Below are 19,640 nucleotides of genomic sequence, written 5' to 3' on the forward strand. Positions count from 1 at the left end.
GCCAAGCAGCATGTCAAGCCTGCGCCTGCGTGAGCTGAACCGAACCAGCTGGTGGCAGTAGCTGAACAGCCAATCAGAATGATCAGATGGCCCAATGGACCGACGAGCTCCAACGCCGATTCAACATTTCGAATCAGCCGAAAACAAACCGACGAGGACCAACTTCAGCCAACGGTGCGGAACACACTGAGAAAACTTAGTGGGCCGACGAAGAAAAACTGCCCGACAGCCGACCGTCGGCTTGATGTGTTCCTGCCTCAAATGAAGTATGTGTGAAACACTGCTGATCGGCATGGGGATTTGACCTGGGACGGTTTACTCCTCAATGATGTGGTGGTCCCATGTCAATACTGAACTTAGCGCGGACACCCGATCGACATAGTCCACTGCAGCCCAGTACCTCAAGCGATCCTCCAGCCTAAAAACATTTTCCCCAGCACGTTTGAGTTAGAATAGTTTAGAAGAGTTCGATTATGAGCATAATGAGGCTGTAAAAGCAGACTGAGCTTACCTTCTCAGAGTGATGACGTTTAATGTCCCCGACTGCCTGTGTAGTTCATTTAGCCACTTGTTAGCAACTGACTTTTTCAAGACACATACCAGCTTACAAAAATCACAAGTGGGGTAATACTGATGCATTTTATGTCGTAGAATAAAACGTAAAACTGTCTTGAGCTTGCGTTCACCACAGACCTTATTTCAGCCTTTTAAACTAAAATCCCATTCAGAAAACCCATCGACTTTGGGGCGATGGAACCGGAAGTGCTAAAATGCTAACTCACTTCCACATTTTGGACTATAAAGTGATGTCATACCTGCACTGCTCTATCGGTCTTTGTCAGACACGTGATTTTGTTGTGTGTGACGTCACCGCGGCGCCATATTTGTGGTATCCCTGCTGACTGTGAGAATGAAAGAGATTACACGAGTTGAGATAACAAGCAAATAACTCGCAAATATGAAGAAGCACAAGAACAAAGTTAAAATTTCATATCGCGATAAACTCACCAAAGATGCCAGGGACCGTTATTTGGAGAATTTTTCATCCATTCATAACATAGATCTGTACGAACTGACTGCAGTAAGTTGGAGTGCTACTGACCCCGCATTGCTACCTAAATCATCATACTTAAATATTGTTAACTGTCTTGTTTATGGCATAAACGCATAGTGAACAATTTAAAAACTATAAATCCCTCGAAGCTCACAGATATTTCACTAATGGGTGCAGGATTTATTTATGTTCTGAAGGAAGGACTGCGATAACACAGTATAGTAACGATAATGATGTCGTGTTAACTATATAACAAGTGCATGATTAAGGATGGTTTAGTATTATCAGGAAGAATTTTGAACTAATACTACCCTTTTTTTCATGCATTTTTTTTCTTTATTGCATTAAGTACATAAACCAATGTATAACACAATAAACATTGTTCCAATAAACAAGGCATCATCAGAGATGTATGTAGAATTTAATAGTGTATTTTATTACAGTACATTCTGATATAGTATACCTTTTAGACCTACCTCTGTGTTGTCTGGGTCAATGACATTATGAGTCTTTTTTTTTTTCTTTTTTTTTTTTTTTGTCCAAAGGCCTTAATAATAATAAAAACAAACATATGTCATGCAAGTTAAATATCTGATTTACAGATTGTGTATATTATTAATTATCCTGTTAATACTATAAGTGCATATAACATAAATCTACAAATCACCCTGAAAAATTTAATTATACATGCTTTATTGTTCATGCAAGACTGGATAAAGCATCAGCACATTTTTACACTACAATTCTACAAAAGATTCAAACATGCGCTGATTGGATGGTTTCTCTGTGAAAATCTCAAAACAGTCAATAATCTCTGCTACTCTGTATTTAAACAAAGGAGACATATTTCTGTGCAAATCATCTCTGTCTGCCCATACAGCTGAAAGCTTCAGGTTTGCATAGATATGACACAGTTTCATTGAATGTTCTGTATACCGTCTCAGGGGAAACATTAGAAGTGTTGTGCAGGCAGATCAAATCTGAGGTATATTAAGGTTCACAGAAGCATTTGAAATTTGTATTTGTTGCGTCTGGAATCAGAGGCACAAAAAAAAAAAAAAAAAAAATTTGTAATAACGCCATAAAGGTTCCCAGGTTTGGCAGACCCGTATAGTACATTAACATCATCTCCAAAACAAACATCAGACATCCTGTACATATCAAGTCGGTTTACTTCTGCACATGCAGATCACCATCTCCTCCAGCCTCCTGCATCTTCTCAGTGTGAAGATGATCACTCTCTCCAGCCTGATGGACCATAGTGTTAGCTGACTAACTTGGGTAAAGTTGGTTTTATATTCGCACATCCGTATTCAATAGCCTTGTTAATCACACTACATTGGACATTCAGTGGACATTCACAAGTAAATATGCCATTAAACAATACTTGCCTATTTTGATCGACTGTGAAAAATGTTATAAGTTGACAATCGTTGGTCGTCAATATCATGTCGCTGCTTAAAATTCGCAAACATTAATTTATTGCATATTTATTGGAAAGTCTGAATTTATCAGAAGTCTGAATGTGCAAATATAAAGCCAACTTTACCCAAGTAGCTGACTGGATTGTTTTTCCTTACTTAGTGTCTGTGTGTGCATCTCAATCAGCTCTGAGCTCTTGAATCAGTATATTGTGTATACAAATTTTGTGACTGAGACCGTCCTGATCAGTGCCCTAACTAATGAACTAGGGAGCTGATTGAGACACAGCCTGTGTTTAATGCTGATGTGGCCTTAATGTAGGGAGGGATGGTGTCCAGTTGGGGTCAGTCTCCATAATCTTTAAGCAGGCTGATCTGCAATGAAATGAAAAGGTCCACAGACCACAGCTGTAAAAAGTAGTCAGAAAATTAGAATCAGTATATGGATACAGAGCAAAAATGTCGTACCTTAAGTATAAAAATGCTGTAGCAAAATTAAGAAAAATAAAATGTAGACATATTCAAGTAAAGGGATTCAGTTTAAATTGACTTGTTTCATAGCACATACAATCCAAAACAATGCGTTGCTATAACGTTTTCTACTTTAGAAAACAGAAACCTCTAACTTACCTTTGTGAAATGTAGAAAGCAAACATACTTGAATGGAGATATATTGACGAAAGTGATGTTTTGCGTCTCACCGCGGCAACCCGTGCGATCCGGCGCCTCTGTTATTGCCTCTAACGTTACATACTCTCCGTACAGCCTTTTTTCAAGTAGGAAACCGACTAAATCTAATCTCGTAGTAAAGTTTTTGACATTTTCTATCGTGGGACATATTATTGCAGCTTTTCACACAACTAAAGTGTGCCATTTTTACAATGAAAAGTAGCCAAAGAAGAAACAACTCTGCACTGATACAGAGATTGTTTGGATACCTCAGAAATGGCGACGACACCCATAATGCACTTCGGTTTTCACACGTCACCTGACAAAGACCGATAGACCCCTTAAAAGTTTGTAAACATTGCAACGTTTCCTGGCTTAGCTGGAGGCAAAAAAAGGCGCTGGACCTATGCGCTGGACTCAATGTTGACAAGTGTAAGCTAGCATGTTTTAGGAGGGATTTATTTAACATGGATGCAGAAGAAGGTTCAGAACTGTCCGAATATGTACAGTCACTGACTCTGCGGGACCGTGACAGCTGTTTTTTGTAAATTAACTTAAGTTTTGGATATTTCCTAGACAACATATGAATTACTTTCGGGTGGTTCGGGGAATTTTGTCAAGGCTTATTGTCTAATGTAACCTAACGCTGGGCTAAATATGATTATGGCTAGCATTGTGGATTATTTTAAGAGACCATTCAAAGGATGGCACACACATCTATCGCTGTATGTTTGTTTAACGTTTAAGCTAGCTAGTGCGCCGAAGGTTGGCGACTTTTCACCTATAAAACAGAAACTTGCTGATTTGTACTAGATAAAACCAACAAACCATTACATATGCATCGATTATTTGACCTGATATGAAGTGTGCACTGCAAACACGAGCATTATTTATGATCGTGTCAGTCCAGGCTGTTGTCAACTTGATTTCTGTGAAGAAATGTCTGCCGGGATCTGGTAAAACTTTAGTTTTGAACCAAAAGTGCTGTTCCTTCTATTCTGGCAGCCAAAAACACAACAAGACGACATTTTAAAGTCAAAACATCAAACTTTTAGTGCACCTGCATTGAGTTCTTCCTTATGTTTTGCCTCCAGCTAGAGCGGTGACGTCACAGTTACGTAGGCGATTAAGGGGTCTATTAGGAAGTGGTAGGCTACATTTTCAATACTGCGAATCCCTAAACAGATAATCAAAAATTCAGTTTTTCAACATTTTTAAGCATACTGTCATCTGAGTAAGTACAATAGTCCTACACAAAATCACGCTTATTCAAAAAAGTCTGAGTCTCTCTGTATTGGAGTCGGAGCTTTTCAGTGAATCGGTTGAACTGGCTCATAAAACCGGTCTGAATGATTCGTTCACTAATCGAACTGAACGAGTTGCTCACAAATCTGACTAAATTGAGTTACTAATTCATTGATTTATTTTTGGTGAAATTTCGTCAGTTGTCCAACAAAATAATGGTAACACTTTACAATACTGTTGTGCACTAATATGCATTAATTCATGCTTAACTAATGCACAGATAATCATGTTTTAATGTATGACTCATGAAGAACTAAACCATTAATTAATGATTACTGCATCAGCAACTAATAAAGATTCTATATGATTATTAGATTAAGTAATATATGAATTGCTATTGATTAAATGTTTCATGAAGTATTAATTCCTTAATAACATATTTTATTAAATAATAGTGTAAGTTAATGTGTCAACAACCACAATGGTTTGAAGCCATGTACTTCAACTTACAGTTATCTGCTTTACAAAAACAGGGTGCGGCGATGGGCTCGAAATTTTCTCTAGATTATGCATGTCTTTTTATGGAATATCTAGAAGAGAGATACATTTGGAATAATAACCCCTTTTAGAGATAACATTGTCATCTGGAAAAGATATGTGGATGATGTTTTTTGTATTTTTAAGGGCTCCCAGAAACATTTTTAATGAAATCATTGAGTTTTTAAATAATATGGTGAATTCTATTTAATGTGGAAATAGATGCCCATTCTGTTGCTTTTCTTGATACAACACTTTATACATTTCTCTATATTCTAAACCAATGGATAAAAATAGTATTCTTCATGCTGTGAGTGCTCATCCATCCATCAGATACGTATAGATAAGGACATTGGGTTTTTTCCTTGCCTTAGGTTTGCGGCATGTAGGAACATTCATAGACAATATTTTTCTTTTCGGAGTAGTGTAACGAATTGTATGTATAAGATTAAACAATTTGTGACATGTGCTTCTACTAATGTAATATATCTTTTGACTTTCCATGCAAGAAACAATATATAGGCAAGACGAACAGAAAAGTTAGGACACGTATCACTGAACATATGAGTGCGATCAGAAGAAATGACCAGAAATCTCCAGTTGCCCGTCATTTTAATGTCGCATTCGGTTTCGGATCTAGATTTTGTGGTCATTGAGCACACACCGCCTAGAGGTGGTAATATAGAGCGGAAACTTTTACAGAGAGAGTGCAAATGGATTTTTATGCTTACATCCTTTAGGTATGAATGAAGAACTGATTCTCAATTGTTTTTTGTAAATTTACACATATTTGATCTTTTTCTTCAAAATCATGTTTGTAATTAGGTAATTCAATAATTAATCATGTGGGTGTATATTTCTCCATTTGTACGTTTTCATGATCATGTATTTCAATTGTGATGTTCATATGATAGTATTTTTTTACAATGTATACTGATGAAAATATGAAAAGTTATATGTATTTTTTAAAAGTGTTGTACAATTATGACTAAATCTATTTACCTTTGTGGTGTGTATTTTGGAAGTCCTGTCTTCTACAATGATTACGGTAATAAGCTTATTAAATGGATACAGGTGTATGCTTGGAATCTTGGCACTGATGACGGGTTGATCCCGAAAACGTTTTGCACTTGCACTTTTTGGCCTCTCGACAATAAATATTGGAGCTTTGTGGACTTTATTCTCGTGTGCAGATCTTTCATCTTTTTGATCTTGAATATTCAAAGAGCAGAAATGTTACAAATATATTTTTAAAATAAGTTATATTACTTTATTACCATATATGGTTACACTTTATTTTACAGTGCTGTAGTTACATTGTAATTACTCAAATAAGTACTGAGTACTATTAATTACATGTACTTACTATTACATTTAGGGTTAGGGTTTGGATTAGGGTTAGTTACTTATAATTATGCATAATTTACTGTTATTACTATAGTAAGTACATGTATGTAACTATGGCACTGTAAAATATGTGTTACCAAATATATTATTAATTAATTTTGATAAAAATGTAAAATTATGACAGTTGGTATGATAAAAATGTTATTACAACTGGCAAAAACTTGTTCAGCCAACAAATACATTTTTAGGCAATTTAATGTAAATGCAAATTATAAATATAGCTGCAAGCAGCGATGACGGGCCCAAGCCTGGTGCCACCGCCACCTCGGAGGTTTCAGGGCAACTGCGCACGGCGAACAATATGAATTTAAACTGGGTAAATGTAAAAAAACGATGTCAAAGTCGTTTAAATATGCTGCTGCCAGTTGGTGCCATTATGACCGTGAACCAAAACATCTACGTCCATGAGAACATTTAAAGCCTCGTTCAGACTGTCAGTCCAAATCCGATTTTTGTGCATATCCGATTAAAATTCAATCAGATTTAAAAAGTCTGAGTGGGCAAAAATCACATGGAATGCAATTTTTACAAATCCGTTTCAATCTATATTCATATGTGGTTTGGAATCCTATTCAAATCGCATTTCTGGAAATCTGTTTCAGTCTGACTGCTCTGATCTGATTTTACATAGTTTATGTGACTTTCTCACGCAACGTAAAACATAAACGTCAGATGTTGTTATAGGAAACATGTTGAAAGTCGCTGCAGAAACAAGGCTGTGTTGTTGCAAAGTGCCAGACGAGCAGAAATTAGAAATAGGCTATAACTGAGACATGTTTTGAGACCGGGGGAGATAATAAAGCCGCTCATACCAGCTTACTATGTTTCTGCTGTTGCCTCATCATAACGCAGTAGTTCAGCGCCGGCGGCTACATTGTCATGATGTAAATAAGACAACGTATCGGTTGTTGTTTTTGGTGTTTACCTACCAACACAACGTCATTGCCATAGAAACCAATGCAGATATTCCGGAAAATGAAAAAGCACCATGGACACATAAATCGAATGCAGTTGCGGTACACTGTATGGATATTACTAATTTTAGATCAGATTCCAAACGAATGCACAAATAATCCGATTTGGACTGACAGTCTGAACAAGGCTTAAATGATTTTGTTTTTATGAGCTGCAGAATTTTGACTAGGCCTACAAGAAACTGACACAAGACACTGCAAAACATAATAAAAAGCAATGTGTGCCTACATACTGTATTGTTTTTTTGAGTGTTGTAGAGTTTAGACACTATAAAGCATATGCCAAGTCATGACGCAAATTTAGCTTAATCCGTTTTGAACGTTTCTTTTAAATGAACTGTTCAAAAGAACCGATTCGCGGAAATGAATCCGAATTCTTGTCACTATTCTCACTGATGGACTGAGCAAAAGAACAGAAACACATCTGGATGGGAAAAAGGATATAAGCTACTTGTGCAATATGAATTTAAATGCCCCAAGCCTTAGCGGTTTTGATTACAATCTCATTGGATTTTACAATACATGTCATCGTTTACTTACAGATGTTATTTTTTTGTGGAATACAAAAGAACACTTGTTGAAGAATCATCAACAGAGCGGTTTTCCATACTGCATCAGTTCCAAATGACCACATCAATCAAGGTCCACAATTCTAAATGTATAGTATCATTAAAATAAAAATCTTAATAAAAAATTTGAATTGCAGTTTTTATTACAAAAATTTGTTTAGCAATTTTGCTATTAGTTAAAAATGTGAAGATGCATCTTGCTAATCTTTAGGATAATATCACCGAAATCATAACATAAATCTGAGAACTACTGCTTTAAAGTAACCAAATAGAAATAGCATTATTTTAGGAATAAATGCGTTATGACTTTAAACATAGTGGCCTGGAAACAGTCAGATTAGGCAAGTCTTTGTTTTTTCATAATTGGGTGATCATGGTCACGAATTTATAATTTGTTCCCACAACTAATAAATTCCCTTATTCTACGCCGATTACTATTTTAAATTAAGGAGAGACGATGAAATTAATTAGTCGTAGAAACGAAATTATTATTTATTATTATTATTATTATTAGTTATAGCAGCTATAAAAAGTTAGGCCATTCTGTTTTTTTCCTGTTCTTCAGCATGTCAGTTAGTAGTAGGCTGCATTCAGTTTCGCTTATCAGTTTTGTGCACGAAGCATGCACCTGCTTAATCTGTCTGTCTGTACGTCTGTCCGCCCATCCATCCATCCATCCATCCATCCATCCATCCCTGCCTCTGCTGAATTATTTTTATCCCCTGTGGGATAAAAAAAATCCACCCGGGTGAGCTACTACTCCACATACCACCAACAGAGCATAAAAAACACAAAATATTTTTTAAAACATTGCCAAGTGAAACGCTGCGTTTAAAAAGGAATGTTTCTTTACGACCATAACAAACGGGACACTTTTCAGACGCGCATTCCGACTTCGCCTCAGACACAGGCACAAGTCAAACGAGGACGGGAGCTTCAGTTGAGCAACAGTGAACTGCGGTCAGATGAGATGTTGTCAGGCTATGTCAACTCCAACCAGTCGTTAGGCTATACTGTGCTCGAGGCGCGAACTCAAGAAATGCTCGCGCAAATGCGCCGGCGCGCGCTACATAGACACTTTATTATAGCTTAACTAAAGTGCAAAAGAAACGGCATGCACCGTCGTTATTCTGTTGTAAATTAAGTCATGAAATTACCAAACATGCTATTGAAGCTGCCTCAAAACTGTGCATGTATGTATTTGTTTACATGGTTTTAAAGTTATTGTTATCCAATTTGTTGGCCTTAAACGTCTTAAAATGCACATTTGTACACCAAAGAAATCAAAATGTTCTCGGGGGAGCATGCCCCCGAAGCCCCAGCTAACTTAGTTTGTGACCTCGGTGATTATAAAACACTGTGTACGGCCCTGCTAATGAAATCAAAAGTAATCGTGTATTTCTCCAGTTGTGGGTAAAAGTAGGCTATATGCACTGTGTGATCAATGTCTGAAAATAAATGGGAGCAAAAAACGCGATTGAATGTAAAGGTTTGCGTCTCCTTATTCTATTTATATAAAAAAAACTTGGGGGGAAGACCCACCCACATATTTTTTTTGCTTCCGACGCCCATGGTTTTTACTAAATCCAGCTGTATTCAATTGTAATAGTCTGATCTTTCTTTCTTTTTCTTTAAAGAGTTAAAGGGTTAGTTCACCCAAAAATGAAAATGCTGTCATTTATTACTCACCCTCATGCCGTTCCACACCTATTCATTATACTCTGAAGCTTCCTGAAGCAGTGTTTTGAAATCAGCCATCACTAAATAAGTCGTTATTTTGTTTTTTTGGGGCACCAAAAATATTCTTGTCGCTTGTCGGTATAATTTGATATGACATATAGTGCAAATCAGCAATTGCCATTACTTAAAAGGTTTTACAATTAAAAACGATTACAAATTTGAAAGTGAGAGGAGGCTAATATCTGGAGTTATCAAGTAAAACTATAGTCATAAACTTAAAACAAAAGTCTGAGTCTCTCTGTATCGCTCAGGCTGCACTGCAGTGTCTATTCACAGGCGCGATCCCGCTACTGATCGGCACGGGGGCTTTGACCTGCTCCGTCTCCGACCTGGGCCGGTTCACCCCTCCTTAGACGACCTGGAGGTCCCGGGCTCCCCCAGGAGCACCATATCGATACAGAACTTAGCGCGGACACCCGATCGACATAGTCCACTGCAGTCCAGAAGCCCTGAGCTCAAGCGATCCTCCAGCCTCAGACTCCCAGTAGCTTGGATTACAGGCGCGCGCCACTGCACCCGGCGAGAGCTGCGAGAATCAGCGCTGCTACTGAATCTAGTGCGCTCACAGCGACCCCTAGTGTGTGGAAACAGACTGTGGAGGCCAAAATCTTCAAATAATCAAAAATGAGTTTTTCAATAATTTTAAGCATACTGTCAATTGACTAAGTACAATAGTCCTACACGAGCCTACCTTTCACTACAACTAAAAGTTTCATGAACATATAGTCAATCAAAGAGCAATCACTGTCAAAATACTAATCAAAAATAGTGTCAAAATAGCAAATCACAATCACTGTAATGTTGAAAAACATTACTACTGTATTTCAAAACTCTAAACACAATTAGCACAACATTCATCTGTTGTGATCATACCATTAACACAATTCATGTTGTTTACACAAAATGCAGTCAATTAAAATGTTTCTAAAATGCCTACATTTTCTTTTCACACAATCCATACCAAAATCATGGATCTTTCTGATCTTATATACAAGTGCTTAAACACAGCAAGTCAGAAATGAAGAAATGAAAATATATATATATTAAAATATTGAAACAACTGGTACAGATCACTGAAATCACTGAAAAACACAGAGAAATAGCAGATTCCAATCTCAGTCAGGTGTTGAAGTTCTTTCCATTACTTGGACATACACAGTGAAAACTGACTTTTTGGTTTTGTTCAATGTGAATGCTGAACAACTCAGAGAAGCAGAGAGAGAAAAAAATGATGTCGGGGTGAGAGAGAGGATAAGTTGAAGGAGAAGGGTTGGATCAGGACAAGAGAGAAGAAGAGATAGGGGAAATGAGTTTCCCCCGTACACATGAGGGACATATGAGTTTTGTCAGAATTGTGAAATGTAAACTCGTAATTGCAAGAAAAAAAGTCACAATTAGGCCACCTTCTATTATTTATTCTGTGGTGGAAAAAAAGCTGCATAGTAACCAAAGGCCATGTATGTTGGATTTTTTGTTGATCAATGGCAGCAATTTCATGTTTCATTTCAGTAAAAGCTTCAATTCCACTACCACTGTTCCACATATGCAGAATGTGGTCTTTGTAGGGCACTAACCACCAAGAGGACATCATCCCACTCTCTATGGGCACAATCAACACCACACACCCAGAAAGAGATTTCAATGGAAGTGTCAACTGATGTTCTGCATTTGACCAGTAGCTGCCCTGAGCAATTCTGTTACTTTCTTCTTCTTTTTATCTACTGCACATTCTATAAAGTAATGACTCATTCACTTTCAGATAGTATGTTGCCAAGAATGCACACATTCAACACTCAACCAAAAATGGCTTACATGTAAGCATACTTTTCCTGCAGTAAAATGAAGCTGAATTATAAAAACAATGTATTTCAACGGAAACATGACAAGTAATGCAGTGTTTGTAATGCCATCAACTGTTAGTATTTTGACAGTCATTGCGCTTTGATTGACTATGACTCGATTTTGAATCAGGTCTGCTGTGTTTTGATAGAGTTAATATATATGTAGAAAAAGGTTTTTAGCATTTTGAAAAGTAGAGTTTGTGTTTATATACCGAAATATGGTTTTGGGCAGAAAATTAACTATTTGGCAACATGTGTGATGTGTGTTGCTGTGTTTAGAAAAATAGGCTTCATTTAAGTATTGCTAAACGTTTGTTAACATCTGTAAAAAACTGTAATTTCATTGTACATTTTCTGTTAAGATTTTATATTTCATTATAATTCCTGCAGAAATGCAGAGTTTGCCATCATTTTGATTTGAATGTGCTTTTATCAGTTTTGAAAGCAGTGTGTTACCATTGTTTTTTTGTTTTTTTTTTATTTTTTGCAGATGGTGTATGATTGATACAAGTTTTCATATATTTGGAAAAACGATGATTCACAGTTTGGTCCACATAGACTTCTGTTTCGCTGAATGTTTTGAATATGTGGCTTCAGTATTGAACAATGCTTGTTAGCAATTGAAAAAAGCTGTAAACATTTGTATTACATGTTTGTTTGTAAAGTATCAACATATGAATTACATCTGTGAAATAGGATAAAAGAAACATAATGAATTCCCCTAGTAACAATGCTTTGTCTAATGTTTAGCTTATAAAGTTCACAGAACAATTGTGCACACAAAAGACTGAGTCTCTCTGTATTGCTCAGGCTGCACTGCAGTGTCTATTCACAGGCGCGATCCCGCTACTGATCGGCACGGGGGCTTTGACCTGCTCCGTCTCCGACCTGGGCCGGTTCACCCCTCCTTAGACGACCTGGTGGTCCCGGGCTCCCCCAGGAGCACCATATCGATACCGAACTTAGTGCGGACACCCGATCGACATAGTCCACTGCAGCCCAGAAGCCCTGAGCTCAAGCGATCCTCCAGCCTCAGACTCCCAGTAGCTTGGATTACAGGCGCGCGCCACTGCACCCGGCGAGAGCTGCGAGAATCAGCGCTGCTACTGAATCTAGTGCGCTCACAGCGACCTCTAGTGTGTGAAAACAGCTTGTGGAGGCCAAAATCTTCAAAAAGATAGGCTAATCAAAAACGAGTTTTTCAATAATTTTATGCAAACTGTCAATTGACTAAGCACAATAGGCCTACACGAGCACACTTTTCACCACACTTGAAAGTTTCATAAACATATAGTCAATCAAAGAGCAATCACTGTTAAAATACTAACAGTTGATGGCATTATGAGAACTGCATTACATGTTTCAGTTCTACCTGCAGAAAATATGAATCTCATATCTTACTGCAGTAAAAGTATGCTTATATAAGCCATTCTACATTTTTGGTTGAGTGTTGAATGTGTGCGTTCTTGGCAACATAATTGAATGAGTCCTTACTTTATAGAATGTACAGTAGAAAAAGAGAAGAAAGTAACAGAATTGCTCAGCCACTGGTCAAATTTTTCCACTATGCAGAACTTCAATTGACCCCTTGCTTGAAATCTCTTTCTGGGTGTGGGTGTGTGGTGTTGATGGTGTGCCCTTGGTAGTTAGTGCCCTATGCAGACCACATATTCTGCATATGACAGTTTTAGTGGAATTTAAGCTTTTACTGAAATGAAAACAGCTTTTTTTTCACCACAGAATAAAAATTATAAAAGGTAATTGTGACTTTTTTATCTCACAATACTATTTATTTATTTTATTTTACTTTATTATTATTTTTTTTTGCAATTGTGAGTTTACATCTCACAATTCTGACTCTTTTCCATCAGAATTGTGAAATATAAACTATAGGAATTGAGAAAAAACATCAGAATAGTGAGATAAAAAGACAATTACTTTTTTATTTTCTATGCATGGCAAAGGGAACACCATAGATATGCACAATCCAGCACACATTCCACTACCACACCTCTTCTTCTCAATTTTCCTGATCCAACTACTCCTCTCCTCCTTCATCTATTCCTCTCCCTTACATTTTTTTCTCTCTGCTCCTCTGTGTTTTTCTTCATCCTGAACAAATCAGATTCAAAGAGTCATATTTTAGTGTAATGGAAATAACTTCCACACCTGACTATGCCTCCAACTGAGATTGGAATCTGCTAATTTCTCAATATTTCAGTGATCTGCTAATTAAAAATGCTTATCAGTTGTTTCAGTATTTGTTTGGCATATTTTTTCTATACTTTGGAACTGCTGTTGTTTCAAAAGTAGAGGTTTTATACTATATTTAAAGATTGGAACATTAGTTCTTCATTTCTGACTTGCTGTGTTTAAGCATTTGAAAATAAGATCAGAAAGATCCATGATTTTGGTATGGGGTAAGATTGTGTGAAAAGAAAATTTAAGCATTTTAGATACGTGTTAATTGACTGCATTTTGTGTGAAAACGACATGAATTGTGTTAATGGTATGATCACAACAGACAGATGTTCTGCTAAATGTGTGAATAGTTTTGAAAATGTGGCTTTAGTATTGAACAATGCTTGTTAGTAACTGAAAAAAACTGTAATAAAGTGTGAAACAGCGCCTCCATCCGGCCATAGAATGCAGTCAATGAATTCTAACAGACATATCACATTTCTTCCAGAGAGAGGCGGTATAGTACCAATAATATGATACAGTACAGCACATTAGTGCAAATCAGCAATTCCCATTACTGAAATGATTTAACATTTAAAAAAGATTACAAATTTTAAAGTGGGAGGAGGAAATATCTGGAGTTAACAAGTAGAAATGAAAATGCATGGTCATAAACTTAATTTCTGTAGTCACATTATTCATCAAAAATCATTTCTTTTTTCACTTCTATCCCAATGAACAGGAACAAACACAAAAGACTGAGTCTCTCTGTATCGCTCAGGCTGCACTGCAGTGTCTATTCACAGGCGCGATCCCGCTACTGATCGGCACGGGGGCTTTGACCTGCTCCGTCTCCGACCTGGGCCGGTTCACCCCTCCTTAGACGACCTGGTAGTCCCGGGCTCCCCCAGGAGCACCATATCGATACCGAACTTAGTGCGGACACCCGATCGACATAGTCCACTGCAACCCAGAAGCCCTGAGCTCAAGCGATCCTCCAGCCTCAGCCTCCCAGTAGCTTGGATTACAGGCGCGCGCCACTGCACCCGGCGAGAGCTGCGAGAATCAGCGCTGCTACTGAATCTAGTGCGCTCACAGCGACCTCTAGTGTGTGAAAACAGACTGTGGAGGCCAAAATCTTCAAATAATCAAAAATGAGTTTTTCAATAATTTTAAGCATACTGTCAATTGACTAAGCACAATAGTCCTACACGAGCATACCTTTCACCACACCTAAAAGTTTCATGAACATATAGTCAATCAAAGAGCAATCACTGTCAAAATACTAATCAAAAATAGTGTCAAAATAGCAAATCACAATCACTGTAATGTTGAAAAACATTACTACTGTATTTCAAAACTCTAAACACAATTAGCACAACATTCATCTGTTGTGATCATACCATTAACACAATTCATGTCGTTTACACAAAATGCAGTCAATTAACATGTTTCTAAAATGCCTACATTTTCTTTTCACACAATCCATACCAAAATCATGGATTTTTCTGATCTTATATACAAGTGCTTAAACACAGCAAGTCAGAAATGAAGACCTAATGTTCCAGTCATTATAAAACCTTTACTTACAACAACAGCAGCTCAAAAGTATTGAAAATATATATATATTAAAATATTGAAACAACTGGTACAGATCACTGAAATCACTGAAAAACACAGAGAAATAGCAGATTCCAATCTCAGTCAGGTGTTGAAGTTCTTTCCATTACTTGGACATACACAGTGAAAACTGACTTTTTGGTTTTGTTCAATGTGAATGCTGAACAACCAACCCGATCTCACGGCAATTCGTACGTATTTTACGAGGTGGCTAAATCGTATGAATTCATACGACCTCACTCGTACTAATTCATACGTTTTTTGCTAAATCGTATGTATTTTACGAGTTGACAAATTCGTATGAATTCATACGAATGACCTACCCCAAACCCCGCCCCTAAACCTAACCGTCACTGGGGTTTAGACAAATCGTATGAATTCGCACGAGTGAGGTCGTATGAATTTATACGAAATAGCCACCTCGTAGAATAAGTACGAATTGGTCGTGAGATAGCGTTGGAACAACTCAGAGAAGCAGAGAGAGAAAAAATGATGTCGGGGTGAGAGAGAGGATAAGTTGAAGGAGAAGGGTTGGATCAGGACAAGAGTGAAGAAGAGATAGGGGAAATGAGTTTCCCCCGTACACATGAGGGACATATGAGTTTTGTCAGAATTGTGAAATGTAAACTCGTAATTGCAAGAAAAAAAGTCACAATTAGGCCACCTTCTATTATTTATTCTGTGGTGGAAAAAAAGCTGCATAGTAACCAAAGGCCATGTATGTTGGATTTTTTGTTGATCAATGGCAGCAATTTCATGTTTCATTTCAGTAAAAGCTTCAATTCCACTACCACTGTTCCACATATGCAGAATGTGGTCTTTGTAGGGCACTAACCACCAAGAGGACATCATCCCACTCTCTATGGGCACAATCAACACCACACACCCAGAAAGAGATTTCAATGGAAGTGTCAACTGATGTTCTGCATTTGACCAGTAGCTGCCCTGAGCAATTCTGTTACTTTCTTCTTCTTTTTATCTACTGCACATTCTATAAAGTAATGACTCATTCACTTTCAGATAGTATGTTGCCAAGAATGCACACATTCAACACTCAACCAAAAATGGCTTACATGTAAGCATACTTTTCCTGCAGTAAAATGAAGCTGAATTATAAAAACAATGTATTTCAACGGAAACATGACAAGTAATGCAGTGTTTGTAATGCCATCAACTGTTAGTATTTTGACAGTCATTGCGCTTTGATTGACTATGACTCGATTTTGAATCAGGTCTGCTGTGTTTTGATAGAGTTAATATATATGTAGAAAAAGGTTTTTAGCATTTTGAAAAGTAGAGTTTGTGTTTATATACCGAAATATGGTTTTGGGCAGAAAATTAACTATTTGGCAACATGTGTGATGTGTGTTGCTGTGTTTAGAAAAATAGGCTTCATTTAAGTATTGCTAAACGTTTGTTAACATCTGTAAAAAACTGTAATTTCATTGTACATTTTCTGTTAAGATTTTATATTTCATTATAATTCCTGCAGAAATGCAGAGTTTGCCATCATTTTGATTTGAATGTGCTTTTATCAGTTTTGAAAGCAGTGTGTTACCATTGTTTTTTTTTTTTTTTTTTTGCAGATGGTGTATGATTGATACAAGTTTTCATATATTTGGAAAAACGATGATTCACAGTTTGGTCCACATAGACTTCTGTTTCGCTGAATGTTTTGAATATGTGGCTTCAGTATTGAACAATGCTTGTTAGCAATTGAAAAAAGCTGTAAACATTTGTATTACATGTTTGTTTGTAAAGTATCAACATATGAATTACATCTGTGAAATAGGATAAAAGAAACATAATGAATTCCCCTAGTAACAATGCTTTGTCTAATGTTTAGCTTATAAAGTTCACAGAACAATTGTGCACACAAAAGACTGAGTCTCTCTGTATCGCTCAGGCTGCACTGCAGTGTCTATTCACAGGCGCGATCCCGCTACTGATCGGCACGGGGGCTTTGACCTGCTCCGTCTCCGACCTGGGCCGGTTCACCCCTCCTTAGACGACCTGGTGGTCCCGGGCTCCCCCAGGAGCACCATATCGATACCGAACTTAGTGCGGACACCCGATCGACATAGTCCACTGCAGCCCAGAAGCCCTGAGCTCAAGCGATCCTCCAGCCTCAGCCTCCCAGTAGCTTGGATTACAGGCGCGCGCCACTGCACCCGGCGAGAGCTGCGAGAATCAGCGCTGCTACTGAATCTAGTGCGCTCACAGCGACCTCTAGTGTGTGAAAACAGCTTGTGGAGGCCAAAATCTTCAAAAAGATAGGCTAATCAAAAACGAGTTTTTCAATAATTTTATGCAAACTGTCAATTGACTAAGCACAATAGGCCTACACGAGCACACTTTTCACCACACTTGAAAGTTTCATAAACATATAGTCAATCAAAGAGCAATCACTGTTAAAATACTAACAGTTGATGGCATTATGAGAACTGCATTACATGTTTCAGTTCTACCTGCAGAAAATATGAATCTCATATCTTACTGCAGTAAAAGTATGCTTATATAAGCCATTCTACATTTTTGGTTGAGTGTTGAATGTGTGCGTTCTTGGCAACATAATTGAATGAGTCCTTACTTTATAGAATGTACAGTAGAAAAAGAGAAGAAAGTAACAGAATTGCTCAGCCACTGGTCAAATTTTTCCACTATGCAGAACTTCAATTGACCCCTTGCTTGAAATCTCTTTCTGGGTGTGGGTGTGTGGTGTTGATGGTGTGCCCTTGGTAGTTAGTGCCCTATGCAGACCACATATTCTGCATATGACAGTTTTAGTGGAATTTAAGCTTTTACTGAAATGAAAACAGCTTTTTTTTCACCACAGAATAAAAATTATAAAAGGTAATTGTGACTTTTTATCTCACAATACTATTTATTTATTTTATTTTACTTTATTATTATTTTTTTTTGCAATTGTGAGTTTACATCTCACAATTCTGACTCTTTTCCATCAGAATTGTGAAATATAAACTATAGGAATTGAGAAAAAACATCAGAATAGTGAGATAAAAAGACAATTACTTTTTTATTTTCTATGCATGGCAAAGGGAACACCATAGATATGCACAATCCAGCACACATTCCACTACCACACCTCTTCTTCTCAATTTTCCTGATCCAACTACTCCTCTCCTCCTTCATCTATTCCTCTCCCTTACATTTTTTTCTCTCTGCTCCTCTGTGTTTTTCTTCATCCTGAACAAATCAGATTCAAAGAGTCATATTTTAGTGTAATGGAAATAACTTCCACACCTGACTATGCCTCCAACTGAGATTGGAATCTGCTAATTTCTCAATATTTCAGTGATCTGCTAATTAAAAATGCTTATCGGTTGTTTCAGTATTTGTTTGGCATATTTTTTCTATACTTTGGAACTGCTGTTGTTTCAAAAGTAGAGGTTTTATACTATGTTTAAAGATTGGAACATTAGTTCTTCATTTCTGACTTGCTGTGTTTAAGCATTTGAAAATAAGATCAGAAGTCTTCAAATAATCAAAAATGAGTTTTTCAATAATTTTAAGCATACTGTCAATTGACTAAGCACAATAGTCCTACACGAGCACACTTTTCACCACACCTAAAAGTTTAATGAACATATAGTCAATCAAAGAGCAATCACTGTCAAAATACTAACCAAAAATAGTGTCAAAATAGCAAATCACAATCACTGTAATGTTGAAAAACATTACTACTGTATTTCAAAACTCTAAACACAATTAGCACAACATTCATCTGTTGTGATCATACCATTAACACAATTCATGTCGTTTACACAAAATGCAGTCAATTAAAATGTTTCTAAAATGCCTACATTTTCTTTTCACACAATCCATACCAAAATCATGGATCTTTCTGATCTTATATACAAGTGCTTAAACACAGCAAGTCAGAAATGAAGACCTAATGTTCCAGTCATTATAAAACCTCTACTTACAACAACAGCAGCTCAAAAGTATTGAATATATATATACATTAAAATATTGAAACAACTGGTACAGATCACTGAAATCACTGAAAAACACAGAGAAATAGCAGATTCCAATCTCAGTCAGGTGTTGAAGTTCTTTCCATTACTTGGACATAAACAGTGAAAACTGACTTTTTGGTTTTGTTCAATGTGAATGCTGAACAACTCAGAGAAGCAGAGAGAGAAAAAATGATGTCGGGGTGAGAGAGAGGATAAGTTGAAGGAGAAGGGTTGGATCAGGACAAGAGAGAAGAAGAGATAGGGGAAATGAGTTTCCCCCGTACACATGAGGGACATATGAGTTTTGTCAGAATTGTGAAATGTAAACTCGTAATTGCAAGAAAAAAAGTCACAATTAGGCCACCTTCTATTATTTATTCTGTGGTGGAAAAAAAGCTTCCA

This window comes from Chanodichthys erythropterus, chromosome 6 (assembly GCF_024489055.1).
Source record: "Chanodichthys erythropterus isolate Z2021 chromosome 6, ASM2448905v1, whole genome shotgun sequence".
NCBI lineage: Eukaryota > Metazoa > Chordata > Actinopteri > Cypriniformes > Xenocyprididae > Chanodichthys > Chanodichthys erythropterus.